The 27,578-nt window shown below is 49.0% G+C and overlaps 1 protein-coding gene across 1 annotated transcript in view; it reads left to right on the forward strand.

Annotated features, from left to right (window-relative positions):
- TLN2 (talin 2) overlaps positions 1-27,578 on the forward strand; it is a 438,278-nt gene that overhangs the window by 52,654 nt on the left and 358,046 nt on the right. Inside the window, exon 2 of the mRNA XM_086710846.1 lies at positions 20,290-20,379. The gene's annotated coding sequence lies outside the window, so the exon portion shown is untranslated. The remainder of the gene's footprint in view (positions 1-20,289; positions 20,380-27,578) is intronic.

Consider the following 27,578-nt stretch of genomic DNA (forward strand, 5'->3'; position numbering starts at 1 on the left):
CCTGGCCTGGGTTCTCCAGAGTCGGGATGTATGGCGCTGTGACCCACTGTGTGAGCAAGTGGGCAAGAACTCGATGTCCGAGTCCCAGGCGTGGAACTTGTGTTTTCTCTCTTCATTGTCTTTCATCTGTGGTTGGGCCTGTTCATTTGCCTGAAGGCCAGTTGTGGGTCCTAAGGCTTGGTTGCTGCTTTGTTACAATGACAGAGCTAGTGTGGGGCTGCCAGCCGTGGATCCTGCCACCCTGGGGACCTCCCTGATGCCTGTGGGGATGAGCTGCTGGGGGCTGGGTTCCTGGAAGGTTTTACACACCGGTGAAGCTTGGGCCTAGGATGGTGCTGGGCCCTTCGAATACACAGAGGGAAAGGGGAAAGTGGGGAGGGAGTGGTGCTTCTGCAGGACGTTGCGAGGCCTGGCTGGGTGGGACCAGGTGGGCACGAAGAAGTGGCCTTGAGCGACAAGCGTGCTCCTTCCTGGGCCATCTGTTCACTTGTGTCGTGCTGATCGAGTTTCCCTGGAAACCGATCCTTAGCCGCAGATACCTGCTCCATGAGGTTGGAGATGGATGAGACCTCAGAGAGGGAAAAGCCTAGCTAACTGGCAAATGGGAAGAGAATTGGCTAGTTGGGGGGGAAAAGAAGGCAGTAAAATACACATAACAGAAAATTGAGCGCTTGAGCCCCTGAGTACATTCATTGCCAGTATTGTGTCACCATGACTGCTTTCTGTCTCCAGAACTTGTTCATCATCCCAAACTGAAAGTCCATACCCAGTCGACAGTACGTCCTCATGCACCCACCTCTCTGCCCCTGGCAACCACCATTCTACTTTTTGTTGCGGTGAGTTTCTGTATTCTGTACCTCATGAAGTGGAAATAGAAAATACCTGTCCTTTGGTGTCTGGCTTCCGGTGCTAAGTTCACATTTTCCTCGAGATGGGAAGTAAGCCTTCTGAGTAAAGGAGAGGAGAATGGGCTTTTCTCTTGCGTGGAGGCAGCCCTCCCCCTCCTTCTGCTCATCCTTGGCCAGAGTGGCCAGGCCAGTGTTCTGCGTTAGCTAATCCTTGGTGTGGAATGAGCTGACAGCTGGGGGCTCCCAAAATTTGCTGCCAGCTGTTGTCAGGCTTTAGTGTTTTCTTGAGAATGTGGAACTGAGGTTGCCAGATAAAATAGAGGCTTTACAGTTGAATTTAAAGTTCTGATAAACAGCAAAAAATTTAGTAAGTGTTCCGTATATTGGATGGGGTCATATGTGGGAGATACTTGTGGTCTCTCTGCAGTTGAAATTTAACTAGGTATCTTGCATTTTTATTTGCCAAAACTTGGGCAACCCAATGAATACAAAACAACGCATCATGTATTTAAAAAAAAAAAAAAAAAAAAGGCCAGTAGTTAGCTACAAAGATCTCAGGAGATGGGTGGAGTTTATGGCAGGTTGAGAGAGGAAGGTGATTGGGCTTGGGGTAGAAAATAAAAAACTTGGATCCCAAAAGGGGTGTGTGTGTGTGTGTGTGTGTGTGTGTGTGTGTGTGTGTTTTAAGATGATCTATTTGGTGGGGGGAGAGAGAGAGCTGGAGCGGGGGAAGGCCAGACAGAGAGGGAGAGAGAAAATCCCAAGCAGGCTCTGTGCTGTCAGTGCAGAGCCTGACACGGGGCTTGAACTCACAAACTGCGAGATGATGCCCTGAGCTGAAATCAAGAGTTGGCCACTTCACTAACTGAGCCACCAAGATGCTTCCCTCCCCCAATTGTGTTTTCAAGTAATTGCATAGACTTGTGTCGGTTCTACGATCTGCATGTGGCAGGTGCCCCAAAGCAGGAGCCCTAATCTAAGGTCACTGACTCGTGTGCGGGTGCTGGGATACCTGCTAGTGGGGATCCAGGCGGAGTGCCGGAGGGGTTCCCCAGAGCCAACTTTGTGTCTGCCTTGGCCGTGGTTTCTCATTGACTGATGGAGCCGGCTGTGGAGGGGTGATGTCATGTAGTGTGAAAAATTGAAACTCGATGCTAAGTTTCTCTCTTGTCCCTTCACGTTCACCAGTGGACCTCGGATTTGTTCTTTTTGGTGGTACTTGGAATCAGCATTCACAGTGTAAATTCCACAAAAATGCAACTGATGATGAGTGTTTGCCTTGAGTAAGTCAGGCCGACGCTGAATCATTTCTTCTATTCTCTGCCTGGCTGTTTTCGCTTACCCCTCCCCCTTGGATTTTGGTTCCTGGGGCTGGCTGGCTTTTTCCTCAGTATTTTGGAGGAGAGAAAATAATAGTTTTCAGCATTTGCAACCAGTGTGAGCCCTTCCTGTAGCTGCTGGTGGGTAGGTGGAGAAAATCAATGTTGGCTCTGTTTTCCAGAGGTCAGGCCCACCTGCAGATGGGGAGCCCTGGTCCCCAGGAGCCTGTAGAAGAGCTGAGGGGGGCTGCCTGCAGAAGAGGCCTCCCGAGGCTCCAAGGACACTGGTGTACCTGATACTGTGTTAACAGCAAAGGCATACACAATTTATTTTGGGGTTTTGAAGCCCTAGCAGTTTGTGGCTCCTTTTGGCCTCTTTCTTCCCCAAGGGACTACGTGATATTTAATGACTCAACCCTGATTGTACTCCGGATGTTTCCTTTCCACTGATGTCAGTTTATAGAGCAGTACTCAAGCAAATATTTGTGTGAGAGGGAGGCAGAAATACAAGGAAGGAGGGAAGCCTCTGGGACCCCCGAAGTGGGCTTCAACTGCTGCTCCCCTGTCCTGGGGAGGCCCTGACACATTGATGGACAGTGCTGCCGGCTTCTGGGTTTACTGGAATGTTCTGGTTGGCTGTGCTGAAGGGCACCTCGGCGCCTGTCCTCTTCAAGGCTGCTTGCTCTCTGGCCAGGTGCCCCCGCCAGGATGTGGGGACCCGGCTGGGAATGCTTGCTGGGATGTGGGATCTTTCTTAGGTCCAGTGGTTAGGGGTGGAGGGTAGGGCAGGGGCCTCCACGTGAAGACTTGAGAAGTTGGGTGCTGCATCTGTGCACCACCTCCACTGGTCTCCTTATGCTTCACCTCTGCAGAACTTGAGCTTGACCCTGGGAGGCCAGGGCAGGGGCATGGGCAGATGTGGAATTGGGAGCATTGAGGTCCAGCTCCTTAGTTTGACTCAGACCCTGGAAGGCTGGTTTCCTTGATTCAGCGCTTCAGAGGAAGAGTGGCCTAGGGTAGCCTCCTAACGACTGAGCTCCTTACGATAGCTCTCTGAGGAGGCGGCTTGTGTAGCATGCTTCCCAAGGCCCTGTCTTCCTCTGACGGCGTCGGATGCAAGTGGGGTCCGGGACAGGAGAGCTGGATGCTCGAATCTTGTTTTCTCCCTCTGCCTGCCTCCGCCTCCCATTCCCTCTAGATGGATTGATTGCCTGCTTCTGCTCTTCCTGAGGGGCTGACAGCATCCAACATGCCGGGGAAATCGTTGACATTGGGGGGAACGTGTCGGTAGTTAGGTCTGTTACTAAGCACAAGGAATTTGAGCCAACAAATAACTGTTTTTAAAGAAAACAGCCGTACTTGCTGTTCTTTGAAGGTCTGTTATGGGCAAAGGGATGTGGCACCTGCTGAGAGAACTACGGAAGCATTGACACCCTGACTCTGCCTGCAGGAGTCTGTGAGGAAATAAGGAGACCAGATCCCTGCAATTTGCAGGTCTGGGAAGACGTCCCCAGCAGGAAGGGGGAGGGAAGAGGGGGGTGGGGAGTGCCGGGCGGGGGCGGGGGGGGGGGGCGCTCAGGGAAGTACGGCTTCAGCTGGGCCTCGAGTTGTCTCAGATGTCAGAAGGCAGTTGAGAGCGTTCTGGGTGGCAGAGACAGAAGGAACAAGGACCAGAAGGTGGCGAGGCACAGCGGGGAGAGGACCGGGTAGCACAAAGGTGGTCAGAGCACCGGGGCTGTGAACTGATAGGGTGGGATTTATGTGTTATTTTACTTTGACAACTTGACTAGTGCCAAGTTGGATGTACATTGGTAACTGCAGAAACGATGAACCTATGCCTCTTGCTCCTCCCCTTCAACTTCGGCAGTTATCACTGCACCAGAACCCCGTCTGGAAGGCCTCCAACAGGCTTTCACTGGCCAATTCTTACAGCTTGATCTCCGGCTGTCCTCCATGTTTTTTGCCGTTGATCATCCTTTTCACTTAACGCCTTCTCCTTTTTGCTGCTAGAACACATTACTCCCCCGAATTGACTTCTCCTGGGACCTTTCCTTCTTGGCCACCCCTCCTGTCTCTGGCTTGTATCCACATTCTCCAGGCTTCTGTCCTCCAAGCTCACTTCCTTCCCTCACCTGCTCCCTGTGCTGAGGGCTTTGTCCCACACCCAGGTCCACTGGTGTCCCTGTTGGCTGTCTGCTGTTGAGCAAGCACCCTCATCCACACCAGTGTAGCCAGCCCGGCTCCTGAGGGGATAGGAGTCTGCACTTGTGAACCTCTGAAATGTGAGGAACTGGAGAGGATTCCACAAACATCTAATTAAAATCCCCCTGGAGGTACGCTCCAAGGGAGACAAATAATAGCCTGGGATCATCTAGTCAGTACCTGCTTCCCCTCCAGCCTTGTGTTTTCAAGAGCCTCATCCTTTGAAAGCTCTGAACGAGCTCTATATCCAGGAAGGCCAACACCCTACTGTCCTTGGGTAACTTCAAATATACTATGTTCTTCGGCATCATGCTTCCTGGCAATTTGAGGAGGGGCGACGAGCATCTTACTAGATTTCCAGAGTTGCAGTAGCAGCGGCCTCAGCCAAACAGGAGGCAGATGTGCTCTTGAGTCGATCCTCCCCATGGCTAAGAATGCGGGGCTGGGCCCAAGGGATTTGAGTGTTCTCTGGGTCGGCGTCTTGCATTGGCGACTTTGAATTTGACACCCCTGTCACATAGCCAGTGCCTGGAAACCCTGAAACTATTCTTGGTATTCATAATTCACATCGGGTAGGCTTAGGTGGTATTTATAGCACTCCCCAAGACAAGTTACTGCCAGAGGAGGTAGTGACGCTTATCAGGTGCAGTGTAGGAGACACAGGGCTGAATACATGACTTTGCTGGCTAATTTTAGATTCCCAGGGGTTGGGGATGGGAACGAGGGCTTATCACATAAGTCTGTATGCTTTCAGAGGCTCTGATCGCTCTGGGAAACTGGAAGTGCAGATATTTATGGCCCTTTGTGTTTCTGGGGCTTGGTGTACCCCCTGTGCTATTGCCTCCCTGCCCGGCTTCTCTCTAGCTCTGCCCATTCTTGGTGCTCTGCTGCAGGAAAGCAGGCATCTAACCTTCCTTGACATGGTAGCGTTAGGCCACCAAGCTGTGGTAGGAGGATTCGGAGTGGGAGAGGACTTAACCAGCAGGACGTCGTGCCTTCTAAACTGTCCTATAACCTGAGAATGTTGGAGAAGCTGTGGAGTTTGCCCATGCACTGTAGTGTAGTCGAGGGGGCTCTCCTTGGGGTTTCCCGGAGATTTTTGAGCTGTGTATTCTTCTAACGCAGAGGAGCTGGGCCCCTCTTCCTCAGGGGTCAGGCCTCGCTGGCAAAAGAGCCTCTTCAAATGGATCTGCCTCTCTGGGAGAGTGGCTCTGTCTGGGGAGAGTTCCTGCTGCGAACAAGATGTATGGGAGTGTGGAGGGGCAGGAGGCCGGCCGGTGCGTGTTGGTGCTCTGTGCTGTCTGCGTTTATGCAGCCCTGACAAGCAGAGGACCTTGACAAAGGGAAGGTGTGTGGCAGTGAGTCTCGGGCAAGCGCTTGCTTGCACGTTGGTGGGGGCCAGCTGCCATGTGGAGGAACCCGGGGAGGGTTGGAGGGAGGGTGGCCAAGTCCTATTTTGCCTCATCTGCTGCTTGGCTCTAGGTGGGCCTCTCATCGGTCGTCTCCTGCCTTGAGCATCCAGGACAACTTCTCTGTGGTGGTCTTCTTGTGGGTGGCTTGTAGTGACTTGAGCTATCCATCCTGGTGTAAATAGCCATAGTTTGGAAGCATATCTTGCAGAGAGCTGGAGAGAAAGGTTTCTTCAGATGATAGTGTCAGCACCGTCCGGTCTGATTCACTCTTCCTCACCGTCTGTTGTTGGGCCTTGGCTTCCCCTTCTTGGAATTGGGAGAGATTGATAGGAGGCAACAATGGAGCCTTTATTGGCTGCCGGCTCCCAGAGCAGCCCTGCTGTGGCTGTGCTGGCATCGTCGTCAGAGCAAGGGCTTGCCGAGGGATGGCTAGTGGGGACAAAGCTTGCTTTTGTGCCCGAGTCCTTTTTCCAGTTTCTGTGCGTGCTGACGACCAGGCAGGGTCATCCTCCCGCCTCTCCGCTGACGACTTGAGATGGGTATTAGAGATGGTAAGTTTGCAGTCTGTCATGTTGGGGACCTGGGTCCCTCTGCGCTTCTCATGTCTCTGTCTGAGTTGGGTGTAATGAGAAGTGACAGGCTGATCATCCAAAGAGACGTGTCTGGTTGGTCCTGGTTTTTCCGTCCCATTTGTGGCGTGTTTCTGAAATGTCTACCTGTGGGTAAGATACTACCTGAGTAAGAGATGGGAGGTAGATGCGGGGTTGAGACGTTCTCTCCTGCCTCCAGACCTGGTCAGCCAGCAGCATGGGTATGTTCTCTTTGTCCCTTGCTAGTCCCGCCCTGTTCCCTGGTGACCGGTGGACGTGATGGAAGTGCTTAAACCACCATGCAGAGAGTCTGCTAACTCACAGGGTCACCTGGTACAGCTACATTTGGAAAGCACTGGTCTGGTTCTTAAACAAACCAAAAAACCCCAATTGACTCTTTCTACCTTACAGGCCAGAGAAATAATTGAATAACAAAACACCAACACATCTTATTCAAGGAATGTGAAGTATTTTTTAAACTAGTAACTCTACCTTTCAACCATTCCTTGAGCCTTGAATATCCTTTGAAATTGGCCTCAAACAGAGGGGCCTTTCTTTTCAGCAAGTTAGAAGCTCTGATGGAGATTGCCCCCGGCCCAGGAGTGGCCTGATGAGCACAGAAAAGGGAGGGTCCAAGTGTGGGCAAGACCCTACCTGAGTTAATGAAGTAATGGTCTAGGACATTTTTCTTTGGTAGAAGGTCCGCAAGGAGGGTTGGTATGTCTTGTCAACAAAACCAAATCGTGGAAAGAGCATTGCAGGCGATGGTTTCCCAAAAGCTCCCAGGAGAGGGCTGGGTGGCAGGGACTGCTGTGATCCTCTGTGCTGTGCACAGCTGATACTCCCTTGTGTATCAGTCTCCTGAAAGGCCTGTGGGCGGTCCAGTTAGGGTAAGGCTTGGAGTTGGCTGTTGGCAACCTGTGTTAGGGGCGTCTGGTTTGGAATCCACCATTGCCAGTTGGGTTCCTCGTACTGAACCAGTGATGGCTCTTCCTGGACCTTCAGGGTGGAGAGTCCCAGCCTGGGAGTTGGCAGATACAGGTGTTGGAGAGGTATCACACCTCACGGATGCAGGGCAATCTGCTTCATTGGAGGGGATGTCGTTTTTAGGAGAAGGGTGGCATAAGTGCTGAATGATGCGAGATGAGCAGGAGGAAATGGCCTTGAGCTGTGGGTGTGGCTCTTGTTAGCTGGTCTTGGCCTCCCTTCTGGACCGTAAAACACAAAGCCAGCTTGGTGCGAGGCTTCGGTGGGAATGGGAACCACATGGAGGATGGATGGAGGCTGCAGGCTGGACTGTATTCTCTGACTTCTCTGGCCCTCTTGCATTGCTTTGTGTCTCATCTTTAATTGAAATGCCCTTGTTAGGAAATCCAGCTCTGGTGAAAAGCCATCCTGACCACAGAACAGCCACCCCCGTAGCAATGAGGAGGATGTGGAAAGAGACACTAAAACAACTTGAGGCTCCCAAGATTTTTCTTTCTGTTGTACAGTTGGGCTGTCGGCGGTGGCCACAGGCCCTGTGGCTAGTTGGAGTATTGATTCCTCTACAGAGTAGGGGTACCTCTTGCCTTTCCCCCAGCCCCGTGGCTCTGGTAACCCTTTTCTGAACATTTTTTTGATGTTTTTGTAGCATCTTTGCACTCTCCAATGTTCCTAGTGAGAGAAAAAAAAAAAAAAGATAAAAGTCTCTGCTGAATTTAATAAACTCCTTAAAACTGTCCCTCTTCTGGAGCAAGGCTAAAGCCACCCACTGACTTCCCCTCTTTCTGACCCCACTTCTGGTGGCTGAGGAGTGATGAGGCCCTTGTGGTGTTCCCCTCTGAAACCTTTCTTCCCTTCCTCCTTGTCTTCTTCAAAACGAATTACAGCTCCGTTTTTTGGGTCTGGATGCTGAGAACCGGTGTTACTTGGTGACCAGTCCCGTGAGTACAGGCTGTAGCCCTCCTGGCTGGGTGGCCTGGCGGGGATTTTCCTGTTGTTGGGTTTCCCCGAGTTACTTGTGCCTCGGCACCCAGTGCCTCTCCCGGTTGGCACTCCACGCTTAGTGGCAGAATAAGAAAGGTGTTCAACGTTCGTAATAGTTGTCTTTTGAGTTCTTAGAATGCATCTCCATTTTCTGAAACACTTTCCTTTGTAAGTGTGATACTACCTGGAAAATGAAGATTGATTCAAGTAGAGTTTGGTCACCAGGGAGTTTACCTTTTGCATCACTCCCCCTGCCCCCCCCCCCCCTTTTTTTTTTGTCAATGCAATTGGGCTGTATTTTAAGTTCTGTCAGACTTGGGAGATGTGTTTAGCTGCAAGCACTCTTCAGTCTGTTAGGGAACCCGGCTACTTTGGCTCCAAGTAAATAATTACAAACGTGGTGTTGTACAGGATCACTTGTTTTCTTGTTAGCAGCCAAATCTCAAGCATTCTTGGAAGGTCTGATGAAATGCTCATTTTAAATGCAAATTCTTTGCACAGTTAGGAGAAAAATGAGATCCTTCTGGCACTCAGCACTCACTCAGCATTTTTGCCATTCCTTCTGATGGCTGAAGGGAGGGCTCGTGACTAAATCCTTGGGCATTTTTGTTAGGAGTTCAGATTTGGGCTTGCTGAGAAGAAGCCTTGCTTTGGGACATTAACCCTCTATTGGCATCTGGTGTTGGCCCTGCCTGCCCCCTCCACAGTCTTTGGATGACCTCTTTCATTTGGCTTATAGGTGACGTGTATACTAGGAGATTTGGTGAGTGGTTTTAGTTTTTGTGGGAGGCAAATGAAATGTGTTAAACACTTGAGCTCCTGGAGTATGTGGTTTTTGCCTTTTGCCTTAGAAGTCCAGCTTCTCTCTTGATTCTCCTTCTGGATGTCTTCTCCCACTTGGCTGGTTAGCCCAGCTACTCTGTCCCAGCTTGCGATCCGGAGAACCCTTGGCCTAGTGCAAAATGGGGACAGTTAGGATTCCTTTGCAGCGTGGCTGGGTGGGTGGTTCACTGTCCTGGGCTGTATGAAAAACACATGGACAATGACAAACTTAAGGAGGTGCTTAAAGATGTTAATCCTTTCCCCACATGAGACACGTTAAATTCCTTTTTTTCTGAAAGTGAGACTTTTACTTGGAAAACCGCTTCTGACTCTAGAAGTTCTTGGGGTCTAGAGGTGAGTTGCATATGCAGGGGCTCAGCCTCTCGGTTATCGGGCTTCTTTCACGGGAGACTCATTTTCAGCTAGAGCCAATAGGCAAGGCTTGGGGAATGGCTAGGAGGTTGCAAGTTGTCTCTACCCATAAAAGAATGATTTGATACTGAGTCTACCCCCTAAGCTGTCTCTTGGTTGCTTACACGTTTTTGCAAAGCAGACGACAGAATTTGAAATGAAGTTTCCACGTTTGTCTTGAGTTGGCTAATGGCAAAGCATCATTTTAGAATTGGAGTGAGCTCCTCAGGTCCAGGAACTGTCTGCTTTTCATTTCTGTGAACTGGGAGGTGACCAGGGACTTGTTTTGTGGGTAGTGATACAGAGAAACAAGCTGTTGTCATCACGGTTCCTCCTCTCCATGGAAATGAGACAGGGCTGAGAGAAGACAGGTAGTGAAATGCCCCTGAACAAAAGTCTTCAAGTAAGAGACTATAGCTTCAGGCTTGACCTGCCATACTGGAAGGCTTTGAGAAATAACAGTTAAATCCCATTTAGAAGGAGCAGAATCTCTGAAATAAGCCAACCTCTGTTGAGTGATCGTGAACCAGAAACCTAGGAATTCAGATACTATGTCCAGACCAAGCAGCCTATCAGGAGAAGACTTAGGACTTGGCCGCAATGTTCTTCCAGCTTCCTGTATTTTTTTAATTTTTTAAAAATTTTAATGTTTCTTTTTGAGAGTGAGACAGTGAAAGAGACCGCATAAGCAAAGGAGGGGCAGAGAGAGAGAAGGAGACATCAAATCTGAAGCAGGCTCCAGGCTCTGAGCTGTCAGCACAGAGCCCAACATGGGGCTCGAACTCACAAACTGCAAGATCATGACCTGAGCTGAAGTCAGACACTTAACTTGACGGAGCCACCCAGGGGCCCCGATGCTTCCTGTATTTTAATAAGGGTTCTGACCACCATGCATTGGGTTGGATCATTGTGTTGTGGAGGCTGCCTTGTGCCTCTTAGGATGTTAAGCACCATCCTTGACCTTGCTCCACTAGATGCCAGGAACATCTATTGCCACCCCACCTTCAGTTGTGACAGCCAAAAATGCTAAATATGCCTCGTTTGGGGAGAATTCTTTCTTCCCAGTTCACAACCCAACCAGTGTTTTAGCTGTATATGGTGACCCTGGGAATTCATAAACACAACTCTTAGATAGCATGAACCCTTTCCTCTTTTGCTTTGAAATGTGAAATACGCAGCTAAAATAATGTTTACTAGACCTCTTAGAGTAGATAAAACTGGCTCAAAGGCCTTTTACGGGAAAGTGGTAAACACAGTTGTGAACTGAATTGCATTGTGTTTGGGATGACTGTTCTCCCTTGAGTAGGTTGATTGTGGTTTTCTCCTTAGATTTTGCACACAGAGGACTTGTCTCTTAAGCAGCTTGTCCTTTTGATTTTAGCTGATGGTTGTGGATGAGGACCATGTGTGTAGTGAGTAGGGGAGAAGTCAAAATCCTCCGAAGGCGAAGGAGATGTTGCCAATCGAAAAATGGTGACAGGTTGGACAGGTGGACAATCGGAAAATGGTGACAGGTGACATTTTGCAAATGGAGTAAGCTTGGAAGAGAACACTTAAGTTAAACTGATGTAAATACAGAGCAGATGTGTGAGCAGACTTTTGAAGTAGACCATGACTTTATGAATTAAGGAGTTGGGTGAATCTATGGATGCACAGGGGTAGGTAGCTACTCCCCCGCCTTCCCCACCCCCCCCCCCCCCAAACCCTGAGAGGCCAGAGACCTGGTTTCTATACCTAGCCTGCCTTCCACTCTCTTGGTCAAGTCACCAAATGTATGGACAGGTTTCTTACCTGTAGGAGGAAGGGCAGAGCCAAGATCATGCTTCCCGGGGAAGTGCTGGGTGGTAAAGCTGGGTATAGGAGACCATTGGAGAAACCTAAGACTGTTACTGGAGCCTTAATTTTACTCAGTAAATTTGGAAGACACAAGGTTATTTTTGAATGAAAGCAAGCATGCACATATTGAGTAAGTGCAAAATTTGCATGATCTGAATTTAAGCTAGAACATCGAACTTGATAAATGAAGGCAATCTCATGCTTGCTGTGAATTGCTTCTCAGTGCCAGGTGCTCCTCCCACTTTTTGGTGGAATTCTGGCAGAGTTTGATGAGCCATGGGCCAGGGATCTCAAATTATTCATCTAAAATTTCTGGTTGGAGCAAAAAAGATCTATCTTTGGTGTAGAATCAAGGGTAAGTTCACACACTCAACAACAGAGACAACGATAGTAAAGGATTTCTAGCCTTTAAGAGTTCAGGTACTTCTGAGGGCACCTGGGTGGCTCAGGTGAGCCACCAAAACTCTTGGTTTTGGCTAACGTCATAATCTCCTGGTTTGTCAGTTTGAGCCCCACATCGGTCTCCGCATGGGCAGTGCAGAACCTGCTTGGGATTCTCTTTGCTTCTCTCTTTGTCCATCCTCTGTTTATGTTGGCTCTCTGGCTCTCAAAATGAATAAACAAAAAAAAAAAAAAACAAAACAAAAAATTCAAGGAGCACCTGGGTGGCTCACTTGTCTAAGTGTCCAACTTCAGCTCGGGTCAGGATCTCACGGTCTGTGGGTTCGAGCCCCCACATCTGGCTCTGTGCTGACAGCCTGCTTCGGATTCTGCCCCTCTCTCTTTGCCCCTCCCCTGCTTGTACTGTGTCTCTTTCTGTTTCACAGATAAACAAAACATTACAACAAATCTGAAATACTCCAAAGTTTGCCCTTCCTTCCTTTCTGGCTTAAATGGGAAAGCTTCTGGCTTGCCTTCTGGAGTGTGAACCTATAGCCAACACTCAAAAGGGGACAGGCCTAGTGCTGTTGTGGGACCCTGAGGATTTAAACGTGTTACCTGAGACTTGACCTCATCTATGAAATGTGCCAGGGGAGATAGCAGCATGCTGTTAAAAATTTATTTGAAGTGCCTCTAACAGAATGGTGACGCTGGGGTTGGCCTGTGGAGTCCATGTTGAGAGTTAAAACTACCGACTGGGGAAAGTTAGAATAGCAAGACAGTCAATTTTTGTTTCTAAAAGTGTTTAATATTACACAGGAGCTGTGTTTTGATGTTGATGTTCACGACCGTGCTTTAGAAATTAACGCCAAAGGCTTCAGACGGGACACACATCCCGATGCCGTCTGGTTTTCTGGAGAGCTGTAAGGCGGGTGCCTGGCAGACACCAAGGAATGAACACCTACGAATAAAGCTGTTGTTGAGAAAACGGCTCCTGTAACCATTTGTCAACATTACCTTACGTGAGGCAACTTTACTGTATGACGTAATAAAGATAATTTATAATGTCTTCATGAAAGCAGGAGTGGGTGGTAGGTAGTGGGCTTTTTCTTTGTCTTGCCTTGGCGTGTAATTGAAACAGGGCCTGGACCGAATGAGAAACGTTTGTGTTGGGGGAAAAAAGATTCCAGAGGCTTCTTGACTGGGGTCCTATATTGCTTCCTTATTTTACTTGGAGCATGTACGCAGACTTCTCATCGGGGAGGAGCATTAATGACATTGCCTTTTCTGTCTGTTCCTAAGCAGCTGCATTTGAGGACCAAGGGACCAGTCTAAATTCTAGACCCACGTGACCTACCCAGTGAATTAGAAGAAGTGTGTAGATTAATCTGTCTCCAGAAATCCACGGCCTCAGAGTGAATTTACAAACGGAGTTGCTTTAGCAATGCTACTTATCCGGAAGCTGTGTCCTGTATAAAGAAAAGTGTACCTGTGCGTTCCCAAGTCGCATGCTTTCCAAGTAGGTCCTGGAGAAACCCTGGGTTTGCAGAGGCAGTTGGGTTGTTCGGCCCTTGGGAAATCGAGCCAGGACGGATGGACTTATGTGACTGAATACTTGTGTTAGAGTGTGTATGGGGGCGGGGGGGGGGGGGGGGGGGACTCTAACGGGGCCCCGGGTGGCTCAGTCAGTTAAGCATCCAACTTCAGCTCAGGTCATGATCTCACGGTCCGTGAGTTTGAGCCGTGCTTCGGGCTCCGTGCTGACAGCTCAGAGCCTGGAGCCTGCTTCAGATTCTGTGTCTCCCTCTCTCTCTGTCCGTCACTCTCTCAAAAATAGATTTAATTTTTTTTAATGTTCATCTTCTTGGTCAGGCTGTTAGTGTGCTTGGCTTGATTGTAAAATTGGCACCCTGGGAGCCACCCATAAAGACCCTTGAAACACTAAGTGATAGTCACATCCTAGGTATCTGAGCCCTCACTGCTTGCCAAGGTTTATACTGAATGCTCTATGGGGCACGAAGGTGAAGGTGGTGGCATCCATGCCCGCCAGGAAGTCTTTCAGGGGGGTGAAAGGCACCCAGAAGCTAACGTGCTGGTGTAAGGTCTCTCACAGTGAGACAAAAGCCTAGGGCATGGTAGGGGAAGGAAAAGACTAATTTTGATTGGGAGCATCCTGGGGATCGTCTAGGGGGGGCCTGGGTGTGGGGTGGAGGAGGGGATGTGAGCCGGACTTTGGAGGAAGGTAGATTTATATCCGGCGATGCTGGTTGGGCTTTCCTGGGAGGAATGACTTGGGCACAGACTCCCAAGTGGGTGAGTGGAAGGCAGGAAGTGGTGGGGTGGGGAGAATCCCACAGACACTCTGGGGACTGGTTTGTGGTTGGTGGAGGTGTATCTGTGTGAGTCTCTGGGAAGGGGCGGAGTTGGGAGCCATCTGGTAGGGGTCTCATTGTGCAGGGTGCCCTTTCCCAAGGTAAGTAATTGGAACTGTGTTGTGAATGTGGTGGAGGGCACACCCAGGGGAGAAGGGAGGAGGGTGGGAGAAGGGGCCAGCACTACAAGCGCAACAGAAAGGCACAGAAAAGAAGAAAATGAACAGTTTCGAGTCTAAATTCAAGTCGTTTTCCTGCTGTCAGACTGATGGATGGGGAAGCCAGGCTGCTCACGTGGGCTGGGCCTTTGGGAAGACTGTTGGATTTTGTTTTGTTTTGTTTTGTTTTTTTCGTATCTTTATTACAGTTGTAAGTTTTCAAACCCGGATGTGGAATCCCTGAGTTAGGCTGTACTCAGAACAGGTCCAGCCATCCTCCTCATCCTCCCCAAACTCTGCCTCCCCTTAATTGCCTGCAGACTCCTTTGTGAGGAATCCTTAATCCCTCCTCTTGATGTTTCACTTGATTTAACCCTACTGTGCACCCTGTGTAAGGTGCTGTAGGGATGCCTCCAGGAAAGGGCAGTCCTTGCTGGACAGGAACCCCGGGCTGAGAGAGGAGAGAAGAGGATTCTAGAACAGTATGAAAAGTACGCTGAAGCGGATTTCCCAAAACCTGCAGCGGGAATCGCAGGAGAGTGTGTCAGGGGTCCTGGGTGGGGTGTGGTGATGGAGAAGTCTGGCATCTCTGACAGGTGATGCAGGTTGTGGCTTAGTTAAAAAAATACTTGCTCTGGGGCTCCTGGGTGGCTCAGTCGGTTAAGAGTCCAACTCTTGATGTTGACTCAGGTCATGCTCTCCTGGTTTGTAACTTTGAGCCCCTCATCGGGCTCTGCGCTGACCGTGTAGATCCTGCCTGGGATTCTTTCCCTCTCTCCCTTCTCCTCCCCTGCTTATACTCGTTTGCGCTCTCAAGATAAATAACTTAAAATAGTTCCTATATTTACATGGGACCTAAAGTTTTCTTCCAACAGTGTAGCCTTCAAGTATGCCCGATATTTTGGGGGGGCTTGTGGAGGTTGTTTTTACCCCTCGGCCGCTACCCCAGCCCTAGTTTGGGGCAGAAAGAACACATGCTGCTGTGTTGTGGGGGTTGCTCAAGGGATCCTTAATTCATGTGTGTGAAGTATTTGTCTACGCAATGAAACTGTCGTGGAGTTTGTTTTTGCTATTTTAAAAATGTATGTAGGAGATAGTGGGGTTAATTAAAAATTTATTTTAAAGCATTTGTGTCTTAATCTGCTATCTCCAAGGATACTAGAAGCACAGCTACGTGTGTGTGTGTGTGTGTGTGTGTGTGTGTGTGTGTGTGTGTGTGTTGGCATTTGCAGGAAAGAATCTTCAGAATTTTTTTTGACCTTAAAAGGAACTACGACCTCCTCCCACCACTCAGCATGGTGCCTGTCCTCTGGGTGGGTAATAAATGCAGCAAACCCATGAGGGCTACACGAACAGCTACCTTCATGTATCCCATCCACCCCTCCCCACCCCTGTAGGACTATGTGCTGTCCCATGACCCACGACACGTGGGGGGGAAAGCACCATGAACCTGTGTTCTTGGAGGCATGCGGGAGTCACAAGGAATTACAGTTGAGCACAGTCTAGTGCCCCAGAGATGCATGCCTGTCATTGGAGAGTCCATGTTCAGTCCTGGCCCATGCCTTGGTTTAAAGGAACAAGCTGTTAGATGTGGTGACGACTGCCAGGGTCTTGCTCCTCACTGAGAGTGTCAGCCCCCCCCTTGGCTGTAGAGCCTCGTCTGCAGATTGTCTGGGTTAAACATCAAAAGGCTACCTCTGGAATCTGTTTCCTGGTTTGGCTGTCCTTCCACATGGGTCCCATTGTGTGGAAACAGTGACCGTGCCTGTAAGTGAGCGCTTTGAATTTGAGAAGGATCCCACTTACAGTCTCAGTGGGAAAGGGGCAATGAGATCATTTTGTTCCCTTGTTAGTGGCTGAAACCCTTTGTCCTTCCGGAATTGGCAGGACCTTTACTTTTCCTGAACTCCTAGCAATGGTTTCCCTGGAAGCTATTGTTTGGAATCCATCAAGAAGAATGTTGGGTGTGTGTGTGTGCCACGGGCGCGTGCACATACACCCGCACATACACCCGCACTCAAACTCTCATGTGTGCGTACACAGGAAAGCAAGCCATGCCTGTCTTGAGTTCGAAAGATGGCAGAATCCAGTGAGATTTTTTTTTTTTTTTGCAAGAAAGTGACTTATGAAAGAGTGTGTTCTGTACTCTTACTTTGGCTTCTGTTTTGCTTTTTCAAAGCACAGACTTGAGTGAGAAGAAACTCAAGTTTGAGTTTTGAGTGAGAGAGGAGAGAAGATGTCGGGCTGCGGCACTTGCTTGATTAGGCGCGCATGTCTCTGGTATCAGTCCAAGTGGTCCCAAACCCATTGAGATGTTGGATGTCATGGTGTCAGTGTTTGTCTACTGTAACTAGAAAATAAAAATGGCGGCGAGTCTGCTAGGGAGATTGCAAAACAGGGGTCATCTCTGAATTGCCTGCTTGCCTTATGTGGCCAAGAGGATATTGGTATGTGTGTGGGAAGGGCGAGGAATTGAGACCTACTGTTCAAGTTTCCAGACACTTCACCCATTTTTTTTTCTCATGAGCAGCTGAGTTGATCACTCACTGAATGAGCAGAATTCTCCACAGGAAGGTCAAGTGTTGATGATGCATCTGAAGGAGAATATGTAAGGAACCCTGGCCTTTGTGTCCAGCTGAGGACGGAGTGGCCAAGGGTTCTTCCAAACTTGGAGAAGCCTCTGGGTCTTCACTCCCTTCTCAGCTGATCAGGAAGGCTTCCTGGGCTTGTTCATGGTAACAGAATGTGCCGCGGGAAAGAGCCTTGCAGAGCATGTTAAGAGGAAAGACCACTGGGTTTGCAGAAACCCAACACCAGCCCTTCCCAGAGTGACAGGCAGCCCTGGAGGTCAGCATGGCCTCAGCCCCAGAGCACAGGACTGTCCCAGGGCGTGGACGTTTAAAAATGAAAGTGTATTTATAGAAGGTGCCCCTGGAGCCAGAATTTGAACTGTTCCTTTGTGGGCCCCACCCTTTGACAAGCACAGGCCTCATTCCACAGGCTTAGTGGCCTGTCTTAAATGAGGGCTGAGACCAGAATGCCTGGAGGTCCCTGTCATTGACTGACTCCAGTCCTCCCCCCGACCCCCAGTTACCCAAATTGCGTTGTGACCTATTCATAGAGTATATAAAACGTATAGGTACGTTTTGAAGAGTAAAATGAACATCTGTGAAGCCAACAACCAGGTTAAGAAATCAGTGTGACAAAATAGTACAAGATGTCCTTTCACCTCAGAGGTGATCAGTGTCTTAACTTTTTGTTTAGATCACTCCTGCTTTTGTTACTGTTAGTACCTGTGTATGCGTTCCTAATGATAAGTGTGTTTGTTGCTTGATGTGCATTATATTCTTGGTTTTGAAAAATCAAGTACCGAGCATAAACAAGTAGCTTTGGGAAGCTTCCTGCTAAACTGTTCAGCAAGGGATCACAGATGTAGAGGGCTCCGAACCCTTGTGAGCATCGCTAGCTGCAGAGTGTGACTTTTCCACCATAAATGCCGCCAGAAGCCAGTTTGCTCCATGGTCCCTGCTCTTGTGGATCACTTTGTAAATGAGGTTGTCCTTGATACCCCCATTTACAAGGGGGAGAGAATTAGAAAAGGGGAATCCTTCTAACATTTTAATTCAGCAGGGGTCCTCAGCCACACGTACAGAGAGAAACTTCAGGGGGCTTGTGAACCCTTTGAAATTGAAGGCATTGTGTTCTTTCGGGTGAAAGAGTCACTGATACTTCAGAGGAATTTGTGGACCCTCCCTCTCCATAAGGATAAGGAATAATGTTGCCGTTATGGTAGGTTTTGTTTTTTGTTTCTTTCTTGTTACTTTTTGTTCCACCTTTTTTTTTTTTTTTTTTTTTTTTAAGGTTTATTTTTGAGATAGCGAAAGACAGAGTTTGAGTGGGGCAGGGCCAGAGAGAGAGGGAGACACAGAATCTGAAGCAGGCTCCAGGCTCCAAGCTGTCAGCACAGAGTCTGATGCGGGGCTCAAACTCACGAACCGTAAGACCATGATCTGAACCAAAGTCTGATGCTTAACCGACTGAGCCACCCAGGCGCACTCCGCCCCCATTTTTTTTTTTTTTCTTAAATTTATTTATTTCGAAAAAGAGGGAGAGAGAGGTTCCAAGCAGGCTCTGTGCTGGTCAGTGCAGAGCCTGATGCGGGGCTTGAACCCACAAACCATGAGATCATGACCTGAGCTGAAACTAAGAGTCGGATGCCTACCTGACTGAGCCACCCAGGCCCGTTTTCTGTTTTCGAGGTGAATACTGGAGCTGTTGAAGACTTTGAAATAGGTTTAATCTAACTGTATGTCTGCATGGACTTGTGACATTTGTGTGTGCCTGAGTGTTGAAAGGGAAATGAACAGTAAGTCATACCGTGACTTGTCCAGGGTGGAATTCTTGACTGTGTTCCCGGCGGCCTAGCAGTCTTTACCTTTTCTTTCAAAGCTGCATTTCCTTTCTTTGACCCAGAGTAACTAGAATGCTAAATGGTGGGGGGAAATTGGGGTGGTTGCTGTAGTTTCAAAACAAATGACCTCACTGCCTAAGTTCCACTTGATGCAGGAGAAACCGTAACTTTGGCCTATAAATACTGGACCTTTGGGGAAACGGATCCAAATACCCATTTAGTGAGGGTGGGGGCAGATTGGTCCCTGCTGAAGCTAACTCCCTAGAAACAGAACACAACTATTGTTATTACGACTTCCTAGTTATTTCCTTAAGAGATAGGGCAATTTAAATTCATAATGACTGACATTTACTTCTTCAAAGTAGGCGAGTAATTATGCTGTGTATAAGCTGACTTAATGTGAGGTACCTTAAGCGTTGTTCCAGCAATGAGAGGGAATTTTTGAGTTCTGTAGCTGAGGGACACCTGAGTTTTGTCCTATTCACGTTCTTTTTGTGGATGAGTTGCCTGCATGTCTGCAAAGTTAGGGGTGATGTGTCCAAGGATATATTGACATGTTGGGGTCAGCCGGAACTAAAACCCCAGGGAAAGAGCTATTTAGATGATTATGGTTTAAATATATCATTAGATGAAGGTTAATTTAAAAATACACTCAGAAGACTCATTTCCTAGAGAATTGGGATTTCGATCATCAATTTCATTTTAACAAAATGACCTTTGACAACAGTCTTAGGCCACCCATTTTTGAAATGTACTGCTACTTAGGGTCTCTGAGCATTTCCTGGGAGGTTTCTGGTCTCTGGGGTATATAAACCTGATGTGTGGGAACAGAGCTTTCATTTGGGTTCTATATTCCTTCCATCTCATAAACTGAGACTTTTTAGATGTTCAGTGTTTCCCGCCCCCTCTCTACCCACCCACCCACCCACCAAAGGTTTTAGACTCCTTGTACTCAAATGCGAAAGGTTTTCTTCTCTTAAACTTTGTTTTTGAAGAAAACCAGGAGTCTCATTTTGGCTGTTGAAAGTCTTCGGGGATTACAGAGAGAGAATTTAGGGGAAGGGCTAAGATTTGGAAATGCAGGCTGTTTTGACTCGTTTTGTCGGTTAAGAGCCAGACAGAATAAGAGTAACATTTAGAAACGTGAGTTTTATTAAGGAAGGTAATTCACAGGTACGTGTAAGCTTTCCAGACGTGGTTTCTGTGATTCCGCTCCTAGTATGGCCATTACGTGCTCCTAATTTTGGGCAAGGCAGCTCTTGTTAGAGTCTTGATTGTTCTCTTCTGTAAAGACCGGTTGGGTCCAATGCTTCCTAGGACTTGTGACAGCTGTCTGTCGGCTCCACATTGGGGGATTGGCAGATTGGATTGGGGTGTGGTGGTGTCTCTCCTGACACGGAGGGCAGAGGGGAGGCCAGCAGTCTAACTGCATGGTACTCAGAGGCCACTGGCCTTCCCTGTTGTCCTTTTCTGCCCGCTTCTAGCCTGAACCCCATCGGTGTCATTCAGTGTTGGGAGAACGTTGCCCTGACCTTTGTCTTTTGTCTCCTCTTTGCCAGCGTGCTGTTGTAGGGTAACATCTGGACTGGGTTCCCCGGCTCTTGGATGTCTCGCAGCCCACAAACTCCTGGAGCAACTTGTTGAAAACTGTGAGTGACCTGCGTGTTTCTACTTGGCAAGTAGCTGGAGGCCCGTGGACTCGGAGGGTGAAGGGTGGTGGCCGGGAGTCACGACCTCCAGCCACGGCTGCCGGGCTTTCTGACACGGCCCTTCTGTATTTGCCTCCTTGGAGCTTCTTGGTTGTATCACCAAGGCAAATGTTGACAGTGCATCTTTACTTACCTACAGGAACAGATTCTTGAGGGGGGGCAAATGCAGGTGGTGGCCCTCTGCCTGACCTCCTCTTTGCCCAGATGTTCCCCCCTTCTCTGTCATGTTTGATCCTCACATCGCCCTCCCTTTTAGAGAGGCCTTATTTGACTCACTTAAAGACCCCCTCCCTCCATATTCTCTTTGTCTTTTTCTCTTGGACCCCTGCCTGCCTTTTTCTTTGCACTTAACAACAGCATTGGTCTCTTCAGTTACTTGATAGACCACCCGTTCATATGTTTGTTCATGCAACGAATATTTGAGTAGCTAGGATGTGCTGGTGGCTGAGGTAGGCACAGTCTGCTGTCCTGGCACTTCTATGAAGGAAGAAAAAGACGAAGTGAAAACTTCAGTGTCACAACCCTAAGTGGATAGATCATTCTGTTCTGAATACAGCCGTGTCTCCTGGGGATCCAGTTAAAATGCAGATTCCTGACTGGGTGGTTCTGGGTGGGGCCTGAAATTCTGCATTTCTAGCAAGTTCCAAATGATGCCAATGCTATTGTTGTATAGATCACGCTTGGAGGAGTAAGGTCTAAGGTTCTTGAAGCATGGGACACTTGCCTTTGAGTGTGACTCTTGGGGAACGCCTCGAGAAGTGTGTCTGTCAAGCCCCCAGAGAACTGATGGAATTTTGTCTGGCCAGTCTGTCTCCCTCAGCTGCGTGAGGCTGAGTGTACTGAAACAGGAGCCTGGCTGAAAAGTACGGGAACCTCTTACCTCACCTGTGTCCATGTGCACCTGTCTCATTGTCATCCTAACTTGTGGTTTTGTCAGTGACCTCTGAAATGCCATGCTTCTCAAATTTGTGCATTGAAATCCTGTGGGGTCTCTGTGCAATGTGCCCTCTCTGTAAGTCAGCATTTCTGGAAATCAGGAGGGTGTTTTTCAAGACCAGAGGCCATATCGACAGGGCCACCACCCTGGTTCCCAAGTGGGGTGTTGAGAGGGACCGTGTTGGCAGCTGTGTGAAACCTCCAAGCAGGCAAAGAGGCTGTGAGCGGGGAGGCTGGAGGGGTTCGGGTCGCTGCTACCAAAGTAGGTGTCTTGAGTCCTGGCAATGGGCTGGCCCCGTGGTTGTTGGCGTGAGACCCTGCTGCGTCGTGGCCGGATCAGCACCGCTGCAGTCGAGATTTTCGCAGGTTGTGTTGCGTCTTCCCAAGAAGCCATGTTGATACACTGCTTGAGTGATGAGCACTTTCAACAGCCATTTAAGGAGTATTCAAGATGTACCGGGTGCCTGGCTAAGCGCCTGGCAGGTGGTCTTGTGTCTCAGCCCTCCCTCCGGCCCATAAGGTAGGCAGTCACCATTTTATAGAGGGCAAGACGGAGGCTGGGATAAAGGAATTCGCTGGCTCACACAGCAGGTGCCTTTGGGGTCCAGCCTCCTCTGTCAGACGTCATGCTGAGCTCTTCCTCCTCTGGCCTTTGCCACCTGAATCCCCACTAAAAATGGGACTTTATGGCTGGTACCACCGTAGGGTTGCTGCTGATTTGTGTTGGCTTCCATCTTCCTCTCACACCCCTGGATGTGGCCTTTCCCTGCATGTCAATGGTAAGATTTTGCTTCTGTAGGCACTGCAAAGCCCTTTGAGTCAGGGTAGGAGCTTGGTCAATGAAGTGAGGCAGCAACGGGCAGGGCAGAGCGAGTTGTGTATTACTTTCCGACGCCACTTCTTGCCCCCCCCCCCCCCCCCCCACCAGTCTCAGCCTGCCTTCTTGGGGCCAGCTCCCCAGGGGGACTGATGGCTGCCGGGGGTCCCCAGAGCCCGTGCTACTTCTTAGCCATCCATGGCTCATGGCTGGAAGGCAGAGGGCAAGGGGTCAGGTCGATTCAATGTGTTCTCAAGACCATTTTCTGGCCATTTTGTGGCATTTGTGCATCAGAGACAATCTCCAAGGAGTTTTACTTTGCAGAGGGTTATTTGGTCTGTCATGGATCTCATATGCAATTGCAGTGCTTGATGGGTTTTCAGGTTTCAGTTAGTCTCCTCTGCTTTGGCCTCAAGTATATACTCCTGTGTACCCATCAAATGTAGAATTCAGTTGAACCCTCAGAGCTAGGCTTCTGTGGCCAGGGGGGCTCCTGGCCTGGACAGTGGTGGGAATGGTGCTGTTAAGATGGTTTTACAAACTGTTCCTCAACCCACACAAATACTTGCCCTCTGCGGTGTGGAGTGGGCCTACCCAGGAAGGGAGGGAAGGGGATCTCGAAAACAGCTCCTTCTCGCTTCTCCGGTTTTGGGGAATCATGGTTCCTTTTCCACCCGGAGTCAGGGCTCCTGCAACCAGGAGATGGGGTCCCTTCCCGGCTCAGTGATGTGATAACCTTGGCCCTTGTATGTTTGCCTGGGCCGTGGATTCTCACGCAGGCACCAATGATGAGCAAGTAGCTTCTGTTTTCTGGGTCTGTTTCCTCAACAGCAGAAGGATGGAGAGGACTTTGACCTGACAGAGTTGTTAGAGACATGATGCACTTAGAGTACTGTCCACATATCATGGTTGCTCACTCGAGGGCTGGCTGAAGTGTCCTTTTCCACCTGTGTCTGGCTGCATTTCCTCCAGCTGAGCTCTTGTGTTGGAGGCCAGTTGCTTGGTAGAAATGAACCCTTTGAGAACAGGGATTATGCTTCATCCATCCTTGGGTCCCAGGGCTCAGCACTGAGCCTTGAGCTCCAAAAACATTTGTTAAATGAACCCAACAAAGTAATTTCCTTCTTCCATTTGCTTATCTAAAGTAACCTATGTGAAGAGCAATGAATTAATCAGCGCTGCTGATGAATCCCCCAGCAAACACTGGAGTGGGAACAGTGGTCAGGCTCTGAGCTGTTAGCACAGAGTCCAATGAGGGGCTCGAACTCACGAACTTAGGAGATAATGACCTGAGTTGAAATTGGACGCTTAACTGACTGATCTACCGGGGTGCCCAGGACAACCTGTTATTTTAAAAGAAGGAAAGGAAAGCTGTCTAAGGGACCTACTGATCCTCCATATTGATATTCCTCATATTGGTAACTTGTGTGAAGTATTGTAGCCTTTTGGGCCTGTGTTGATGCCGGACTTGGGACCTATCACCTTATTAGTACCAGGCTGTACTTTTTTTTTTTTTTTTTTTTTTTTAATGTTTGTTTATTTTTGAGAGAGAACGAGCCGGGGAGGGGCAGAGAGAGAGGGAGACACAGAATCCCCAAAGCAGGCTCCAGGCTGTCATCACAAAGCCCAACACAGGGCTCGAACCCATGAACCATGAAATCACTACCTGAGCTGAAGTTGGACACCTGACTAACTGAACCACCCAGGCGCCCCTCCCCCCCCTTTTTTTAGGGGACAGAGATACAGGCTTCCCCCCCGCCCCAATCCAAATGTAGTGCTAAATAGTACTCAGATACTAATATACTTGCTGCCTCTGCTTCAAGACTAGATTCTGTCCATGTCAATCATGACACCGTCCCAACCCTACAACCAGCATTGCTTAAAGGGGATTTGGGGTTGGGAGGGGGTGCAGAATGATATTTGTCTGCCTTCTATGGCTGACTGCCCATGGGTACCCCCATTCCAGCAAGCAGAGGTTTGCTTTTAGTACCATTTTATTACCTTGTCTGAAATCGTGGGTCCATGGTGATATCTGGTCACCATTCTTGTTCTCATTTGGGACCCTCCAATGCATGTTTCTCCCTATTGAAAAAGGCCTAAAAAAGCAATGATTTCTAATTAACATAAAGACTCATCCAGTTTTTACCTCTCCCTCCTTGCAGGCAGAGCTCTTGCTGGTTTCAAAAACAACAAATGGTATTAACTTGCTGCTTTTTGAGAGAAGGAAAAAAATTTTCGAGGTGGCATCAGGACTGCACGTGAAGTCCTCATGGCCCTTTGTGAGAAAGCATTTTTTAAGCCAAAAAACACAGTATAATGTTTTGCATAACATATGTTAAGAATTGATGTGTCATAGACCTTGATGGCCTGCTAATGTAAATCTGTTAATGGTTAAAGATTTTTTTACATGAAAAGGTGTTCTGTGACGTTTCGTTCTCTTGCTGTTGGCTGGGCTTCTTTCCTTCCATCTCCCCATTGATTTACTCGGTAATATTGCAACCAACATTTTTGTAACACATACTTGGAGACCAGAGGGGCATTTCTGTAGGATGTCCAAGTCAAAAGACAGACACCTTTTATAAGTTCACCTTTCAAAAGAGGATTTAATTTATATCCTTAACAACTGTGTGAAGGCCCTCACCACCATAGAAAGTTCATCTCGAAAAGTTGTTGTGCTGTTAAAAGCCAAAAACCTACAACAAGCCTTCCAAAAAACCAACCCGACAAACAAACCATGACTGTGCCAGATCTGGGAGCTCACAGTGCTTCCGAGTCTCGAACCAGCGTGGCTTGCCAAGATGTCGTCTCTGGTTTTGCAGTTGAAGACCTCATCGCACAGGCCCCCTGAACTTGGCGGGCCTCCCTGATGGCTCCTTTTCTCTGCATCCCACCGCTTCTCGTTCATACCCATTGGTGTTGAGTGGTTTTTCATGTCCGGGTCAGGGAGGAAAGATGTGGGTCCGGCTGGAGGTCGCTCCTTGCTGCCCGTGGCAGCCTTGGCCTCTCTCCCTTGTGCAGTTCCTCTGCCTCTGTTGTTGCTCAGAGGGAAGTTCGTTGACAAGCTTGCTGGGTCCGTGCTGAGCTGTCTCTGGCTGGGGTCTCCCAGGCACCCAGAATTACACTTGTCGGGAGCGCATTTCTCCAGGGCCGAGTCATGGTCTCTCTCTGCAAGTCAGCAGGCATCTGAGTCAGATCTCCTGTTGAACAGCGGTGGATGATGACAGGATGATAAAAGGCTGATAAAATTCCCCGTGGGGTGAGTTTTGCTGGCCTGCCCACCCTAAAACAGGCTGTTTGTACAGCGGCCGTACTGGGTGCTTCCCACAGATGTCTTTGGGGCCAGAACCACTTCTAGGGCAAGCCTTTGCTGTTGTATATAGGCTCTTCCCTTTAAATTTTTTTTTTTTTTAATGTTTATTTACTTTTGAGAGATAGGGAAGAGCACCAGCAGGGGAGGGACAGAGAGAGAGACACAGAATCCACAGCAGGCTCCAGGCTCTGAGTTGTCAGCACAGGGCTCGACGTGGGGCTCGAACTCACCAACTGTGAGATCATGACCTGAGCCGAAGCCGGATGCTCAACCAACTGAGCCACCCAGGTGCCCCTAGGCTCTTCCCTTTAAAAGTGATGTTCTTTGTCTCTGGGTGGATCTCCTGGGCAGCTGACCTGGTCGGCTTCGGTTTTGAGTAGATGCAGTGAAGAGCATCAAAAGTAATTAAAGCTCTTTGCTCCTGGGTCTGCCTTGACCTCCTTCTGCAGGAGCGGCTCTGGTTGGGGGCACCCTCCACACAGTTGATGATTGAATGACAAAGTGGAAGCCCAACCAGTCTCAGCTCTAAGAAAATCATCTTTTTTTAAAAGTTTATTTTTATTATTTTTATGTTTATTTTTGAGAGAAAAAGAGACAGAGCGCAAGCTGGGGAGGAGCAGAGAGAGAGGGAGACGCAGAATCTGAAGCAGGCTCCGGGCTCTGAGCTGTCAGCACAGAGCCGGACGTGGGACTCGAACCCACGAACCGTGAAATCATGACCTGAGCCAAAGTTGGATGCTTAACTGACTGAGCCACTCGGGCGCCCCTCTAAGAAAACCATCTTGACCATCTTGACCATGGCCACAAGGCTTGGCACCAGCCTTCTTTTTTTTTTTTTTTTTTTAATTTTTTTTTTTTCAACATTTATTTATTTTTGGGACAGAGAGAGACAGAGCATGAACGGGGGAGGGGCAGAGAGAGAGGGAGACACAGAATCGGAAACAGGCTCCAGGCTCCGAGCCATCAGCCCAGAGCCTGACGCGGGGCTCGAACTCACGGACCGCGAGATCGTGACCTGGCTGAAGTCGGACGCTTAACCGACTGCGCCACCCAGGCGCCCTGGCACCAGCCTTCTTAATGAGATCACGTAGTCGTCAGGACAGTAGCTGTCTCCCCCAGACGTTTTCTTCAATAGAAATATTTCAGTGATAGAACCATGCCCTCGAACGCCCTTCTGCGAGCGGAGGCAGTCACTTAAATAGAGCCCGAGTGCATCGCTGCCTCCAGGGATTCCATTTGGCAGCGTTTCGCACGACCAGCTGTGCGGCTCCCATGAGACCAAAGGGCAGTTGAATGGAGAAGATGCTAGGGAAAGTAATGAGGTGGGAGGAAGGAGGGACCATGACCTTGGTGCAGGAGCTGAATTTCCAGGGCTGAGTTTGGGCTTGGCTGTTTTGAGTTTGCAGTCCAGCTGCTGCTGCTTGGACCTGTAATGGCGAGGATGACTCAGAAATCTGGAAGGAGTCCACGGTGATTTCACTTTGGGATCAGGGGCAGCGCCCAAGCCCTCCAGGGTGGGAGTGGGGGTGGGGGGTGGGCGGTGGGGAGAGTTTTCTGATGAAGTGTGGAGCAACTTGGATGCCGGCGCCCTAGGCCACTGGGATCTGCCAGTTAGCAACTTGGGACATAATTTATTTTTATTACTGAGAAAAGAACTCTGGTGGCAAAACATTGTACAATATAGTGGCAGATGATACAAAGTAAGTTCAGTCTGATACTTCGTTTTGTGAATTACCTTTAGAGACAGTTGGGTTGAAATGCCAGGTTTTTTTCTGGGGGTGCCCCAGGTGGTTCTGGGAAGTTAAAAGGTGGTCTTTAGGTTTCATTACTCCCAATTCTCAGAAAGGATGAAAACTGATTCAGGTCCAGGTGACGGAATAAGGTCTATATCCGTTTTCTACTGCTGCTCTCACAGATGACCACAGATGTATTAGATTTCTAATCTGTAGAATTAGGGGTATCTCACTGGGCTAATGTTAAGGTATGGGCAAAGCTGTTGTCCTTCTAGCGGCTGTAGGGGAGAAGCCATTTCTTTGCCTCTTCTAGCTTCTAAAGGACAACTGCTTGCCTTGGCTG

Source organism: Puma concolor, chromosome B3 (genome assembly GCF_028749965.1).
Source record: "Puma concolor isolate L17-30 chromosome B3, mPumCon1.1.hap2, whole genome shotgun sequence".
NCBI lineage: Eukaryota > Metazoa > Chordata > Mammalia > Carnivora > Felidae > Puma > Puma concolor.